The sequence below is a fragment of the Equus przewalskii genome, chromosome 24 (assembly GCF_037783145.1).
Source record: "Equus przewalskii isolate Varuska chromosome 24, EquPr2, whole genome shotgun sequence".
Lineage (NCBI taxonomy): Eukaryota > Metazoa > Chordata > Mammalia > Perissodactyla > Equidae > Equus > Equus przewalskii.
Window position 1 is genome coordinate 18,021,161 of NC_091854.1, and position 6,503 is coordinate 18,027,663.

Sequence of the window (6,503 nt, forward strand, 5' to 3'; positions counted from 1 at the left end):
TCACAGAATCTGGTCATACTTGTTAAGGTATAGTTCCAAAGTATGTCTATAGGATCAAGTATAAGTGGAGATTCTAAAGATTTATTTAAGAGCGTCTCACCTTTCCACAGTTTTCCTTTGTTTATAATATGTCTAAGATGCTCTTAAAGCTTCCATTGGGGGCTACTAGCAATCAGCCATTGTGATCAGCTGTGGCCCATCCATGAGTATAGTCCATGTAGCAGGAAATCAAAAACATTTGTTCTCACCTCAGTTCCCTTCCCAACCTTTGCCATCACTTTAATTTTCCAACTTCATTTACTGTCATGACTTTAACGCAATATTATTTTGCAGTTATAGTTTTAAACAATAGCTTACTGTAAAATTTGTGCAAGCTTCATTTCAACTTGTAGGTAAGGAAATTGAAAATCATATGTCACACATTTGGATTATAAGTGACACAGTTGGAGAAAACATGGTTTAAGGCAAAGTTTGTCTGTTTCCAGAGCCAACCTTTATTTACTATTTGACTCATGCCATTCTCCTTAAGGAAAATTTTAAAGAAACAAAACAAAAAAGCATGCCTATTACCGACTGCTAATAGTACACATCAGTGACCAGTGGCATCTATCTGTGACATGGTTAATCTTAGGAGTACCATCCAACTTAAGGAGTGGATTAAACTAAGTGCTTTTGGTGGTGACAAACTCATTGTTAAGTTAATACATTAAAAATAAATAGGTCGGCCTTTGAGGAGATGACTCAAGATGGCAGCCATTATAGGCTTGGGAGTAGAAGTCCTTTATGTTGGAAGTACTCAAAGAAAGCCAGAAAATAATAGGAGATGGCAAGATTAGCTGGGGTCTGAAAGATAATAGATATGACACTGATAAGATGGACAGGGGTGCTAACTGGTCCTCCAAAGAAAATTTATGAAAACTGAATATACAGCCTTAAATAGAGTGTGGACCTAAATACCTAGAAGTACCCCCCAGTAAGATTTATAATATTAATTAAGATGAAAGGAGTTAATAGTTTTAATGGATTGGGGAACTCAGGAGACATTCCAGTGGTAGCAAAATGGAAGAATTCATATAGCATCACAATTGTCCTACAAGAGCTTTACCATCGAATAATGTTGAAGGAAAAAACGAAACTCCCTCAGCCATCTGAAGGCCAGTGTTGCAGTAATTAATCAAAAAGAAAAAATACAGACCCTCCACTGCCTCTCTATTCAATTTAGGCAGTCTTCATTTTCCGCAGCAGTAAATCTTTCAGATACACCTTATAGACCTTAAAATACTGGAAAGGAAATTCCCATTCAAAGCAATTTATCTTAAGATATTATAAATGTTACTAATTTTTTGTCCATTTGAAATATATAAGTTGTGCTATAGCAAATGACCCTGTCAAGTGTAACCACTGTCCACTTAGTTGAACTTCTAGGATCAAGAAAATATATTTAACTTGATTTCCATCCTAACTGGCGGCGCATCTAACTCAACTGTGAAAAGACTCCACCCAATCACCTTGCTGCTGAGTAGATGGCCTGGGTCTCCGCCTTCTCTCCCATCACCTCCCCATGCCTCCCTGCCTCCCTCCTCCCCTGCAATAGCCTTCGAGCTGGAGGTGGCTTGTTAGATGTGAAAGGTTCAGGTGGCAACCTGTGAGACTACTTTTGGGTGCTTTGTTTGCATTCTTGCTTTCTTTTGTTTTGAGTCTTAAAATATGCCCACCTTCCAAGTTATTGCTTTTTCCTCATTCTCCTCTGCTACCACGCTTGGCGGAAGCATAGAATATAATGCCTTCAGCTTCGCTCTGAAACTGGCCTTTGGTGAGGAATTCAGGACATTTCCCTCATCTTCTCTCCCCTACTTTTGTTGAGGAGTGCTGCGTTTTCTTTCCTCCTCCTCAGATTACTTTTTGCACTGTCACCACCCAACACTTTCTGTGACATTTTCATACTTTGACCAGAGGCCATCAGATAAGTTTGGAAAGAATCTCTGACCTCCCTTATTTAGTTTTGGAACTGCATTTAATTACTCTCCAACAGTCTTGGAAATGAATATTAGGTCCTTAGGCCTGCCATGCTCTGCTGGGGATTAAGAAAGAACCCAGTGTACACAGCAGATCCCCAAATTAGAAGGATTGACTTCCTGGAAAATTGCTGCATTTTTACACTCTTCTGATAAAGACTACTAAATGTTGAAAATATAGATGCATACTGAAATAAAAGTAATTCATTGTATTCTAATACATACATACATACATACATACTGTGGTTTAAGAAAGATATTTAGTCTTTTCTTTGGTTCCTGGAACGTAGCTCCTAAAACCCGTGTAATTTCCTGAGTTATAAGGGTGATAGGAATATCTTTTGTTCTAATGAGGTGATTCTTGGCAGATCCCTAGATGTCTTTAGAATTGGGCATGGTTACCAGAAAGACCAAGCCTTGGTTAGAAGCTTGGAAAGTTAAGCCCCACCCACCAACCTCCTAGGAAGAGAGAGGGCCTGGAGATTGAGCTAATCACTAATATCCAATGATGTAATCAATCATGCCTATGTAATGAAACTTCCATAAAAATCCCTAACTGATGGAGTTTGAGGAGCTTCCAGATTGGCTAGCATATCCATGTGCTGGGAGGATGGCATACCAGAACTCCCCAGAAACTGAAACTCTTGCTTTGGGGATCCTTCTAGATCTTGACCTATGTAAATCTTGATCTGTCTGTTCATTTGTATCCTTGATGATAAACTGGTAAAATAAATAAAGTGTCTTCCTCGGTTCTGTAAACCATTCCAGAAAATTTTCGAAAGGGAATGTGCGAACTTCAAATCATAGCTGGTCAGTCAGAATGACAGGTGACCTGCTGCTTCTGATTGACATCTGAAGTGAGGACAGTCTTGTGGGACTGAGCCCTAAACCTGTGGAGTCTGACACTAACTCCAGGTAGTTAGTATTAGAATTGAATTGAATTGTAAGACACTTAGATTGTGTCAGAGAATTGGAGAGTGAGAGAAGAGGTGTTGGCAAAGATGCCACATATTTGGTATCAGGAGGGGAAAAAGCTCTCACAAATAAATGAATAAATAAATAATCATTCCAGACACATGGAAGAAATTTTTATGCCAAATCTCAAAATCTCAATCTCTGTGTGTTTATTTACTGAAAGGTACTTTCCATCTTTAAGCCATGATTTTTAATACATCAGCTATGTCTGACATAATATTCAATATTCACTTAACAATGCATTCATTTAAAAATGAAAGAATGAATTTTTCCTAAGAAACTATAACTACTACTAATTTAATAGGTCCTAATTATTTGCATGGGTTTACAGAAAATTTATGACTCTGCCCTAGCAGTGATTATTTTATTGGGTAGGCTAAATCCCATCAAACTATTATAAAATTATGTAATAATTAATATGGCAAAAGAACTACAAAGTGAGACGGAAACATGGCATAGGCAACGTACTCAATTCTAGTGCATGAGATAAGAACTTACCCATAGACAAAATAAATAAATGAATAAAAATTATATACAATGTTAGAGTGTAATATATGCTTTGGAAGAAAAGCAAAACAGTAAGCAAGCGTTGCAATTTTAAATATTCTGTTCATAAAGCAGATGTAGTATGAGCAAAGACCCGAAGGAAGAACAAGAATTATCCAAGAAGTTATTTGGATGAAGAGGGTCCCCTGAAGATAGAACAGCAGTGGAAATACATGCCTGAGGGTCACAGCACACATGGAATTTGGGAGGAAATGCAAGGAGGTCAGTGTGGCTGGAACAGAGTGAACAAGGATATGTTCAGTGGAGATGAAATTAGGTCATGGAGAGACAGATCTTAAGCCATTATGGAATTTGGCTTTTTCTCTAACAGTTTCTTATATGATATTGAGCAGAGGAAAGATAAGCTCTCTGGCAGCAGTGTTGAAAATGAAGAGGAGAGGAGAGTCTAGACAGGAAGGCCAGATGGAGAGCTTTTACAGTAATTCTGGGGCGAGGAATGATGGCGACCCTCACTATAGTTGCAGCAGTGGAGGCAGTGAGAAGTGAGTAGATTGTGATAACTTTTAAAGGTAAGAGAACATCGTGTTATTACACACTGATGACCCAGTTGATTTTGTTCTCTATCTTTACTATTTCAGCACATTGATCATTGATGGCAATAAAAGAACTAAAGCCCAGAGTGTATTTCAAAAGGGGATGGCACAAGAATGGAAAAACACGGCCACTGGTTGCAGAAGGAGTTTTTTGTGAGCCGTCTCCTAGGGACTTTCAGAAATAGAGTGGGAGCCAGTCTGAAGAATGTGTAGGTGCTGCAGTAGTAAATAATCCAGGGAAAGTGTTAATTCTGCATCCCTATTCTCCAGTAAGATTTACTTAGTATATGTTTTATAAAGGCATGAATGAATAAATGAGTCAATCAATCAGAGCAGCTACTAACCCAACATGCTAGTGGTCAGGTCACTTTTAACATGTAAACTGAAACTAACAAGATGATACTTCAGGATTTTATACAAATTTATGTATAGATATTATAAAATATGTATTTTACATAATTTTATTTTCTCCAACTTTAGCATTTATTTTTCAATTTTTCTGATTATTTTTTATTCAAAATGTTCTATATGAAGATAATTTCTTCTTAAAGTCTATATAACTTATTTACTTTATTGGCACAAACAAAACATTTGGTTGTGTCTATCTTGATATAGTGATGTGGCAATTATGAGTTTTGAAGATCTAAAATATGTCAGAAGACGCAATAGGTAAGTACTACCTGAATGATTAATGAATACATGATTCATAATAAGATCTTTAAATAAAATATGTAAGCCATACGCATTTTATGCCAGGTCTACAATTCCTATAATCCTCCTCTATGTCTCCTCTCCTCTCAATACTTTACTTCTGACGTTTCTGAGACCAGATATGTGGGGAGTTTTCTCACACCAAGCAATTCTTCCACACAAGTTGGGCATCCTACTCATCATAGTACTGACACTATCTAACTGGAGTTAGCATTAGGTCCCAGAGGTTAAGGGCTCAGTCGCACAAAACTGCCAGCCCGCCCCCTACCCTCCTTTCAGGTGCCCATTGCAGGTCCAGGTTATTACCTGTGCTTCTGACCAACTGGCTACAAATCAGACGTTCCCATGAGCCCCTCCTTAAATTCAATTATTTTGCTAGAGCTGCTCACAGGAAAACAGTTTACTTATTAGATTACCAGTTTGTTATTAAAAAATAATTCCATCAAGAACAGCCAGATGGAAGAGATGCAAAGGGCAAGGTGTGTGCCCTCTAGGGCGCTGTCACTCTCTTAGCATCTCCACTTGTTCACTGACCTGGAAGCTCCCTGAACCCTGTTCCTTTGGTTTTTGGAGAGACTTCATTACATACATGATATTGAGCAAATCACTGGTCAGTGGTGATTAAGTTCATCTCCAGCTCCTCTCTCCTCCCTTGAGGTGGGAGAGGTGGATGGACTGAAAGTTCCCACCTTTTAGTCACATGGTTGGTTCCCCTAACAACCAGCCCCGATTCTTAGGGGCTTTCTAAAAGTCACCTCATTAATATAGACTCAGGGGGGTTGAAACAAGCGAGCTTGTTATGAATAGCAAAAGACATCTTTATTGCCCTTATCACTTAGGAAATTCCAAAGGCTTTAGGAGCTCTGTGCCAGGAACTGGGATAAAGACCAAATATATATTTCTTACTGCAAATCATAATATCACAACCATACAAACTTTATGCCAGGTTTGCAATTTCTATCAGTAATTTATGATCAGATTCTTAAAATCAGAAATCCTCTACTTCATGTTTTATTTTACGAATTTTGAAAACAATTTTTTCACATAGGTAACTTTTGAACTTCTCAAATTACACACGCTAGTTAAACTATTTGAAATGTAGGAACAGTTTCTTTTTCTTTTTGTATCTGGCATGCTAAATATACCAAAATAAAATAACCCATTAATTTTATACAAAAAAGTATTAAACTGTACTAAATAGGCCTCAAGGAAAGTTGCATACACCAATGCATATTAAAAGTGTCAAAAATGCAGTGGTACCCCACTGCCAATCCTACTGCAAGGTGGTCTTCAGAAAGCCTAATATGATTGGCAAGTAAAACTTTTCCAAGAGAGAATATGAGAGAAATACAAGGATTCTGGGGTTATTTCTTGAAATGCTCTCTACCACATTTCAGCTGCATCCTGCACAACTGTACGACCAAAGGAAGCTATCTGTTCACTTTATTAGCAGAGAGAAAGGCAGATTTGTCAGTGATTCAAATGTGTTAATGTCAGAAAATTCAGAGTTTTTGCTTTGGGTGTTATAGAAAGTAAATAAACTAAGGCACAAATATGGTCAAGAACATTTTGAGGGTCCAAATGGATAGAATGGTCTGCCTTAGGTATTGAATGTAGGGAAGAAAGAAGTGGAAACAAATATCAAGGAGTGCCCTTGGGTAGCTGACAAAATTGTGGAAATAAATTATGCAAAATATACTTT

At 37.7% G+C, this 6,503-nt stretch overlaps 1 pseudogene; it reads left to right on the forward strand.

The window, feature by feature from the left end:
* Positions 1–746: 746 nt before the first annotated feature.
* On the forward strand, positions 747–1,174 carry LOC103560578 (ubiquitin-conjugating enzyme E2 variant 1 pseudogene; annotated as a pseudogene).
* The last annotated feature ends 5,329 nt before the right edge of the window (positions 1,175–6,503 follow it).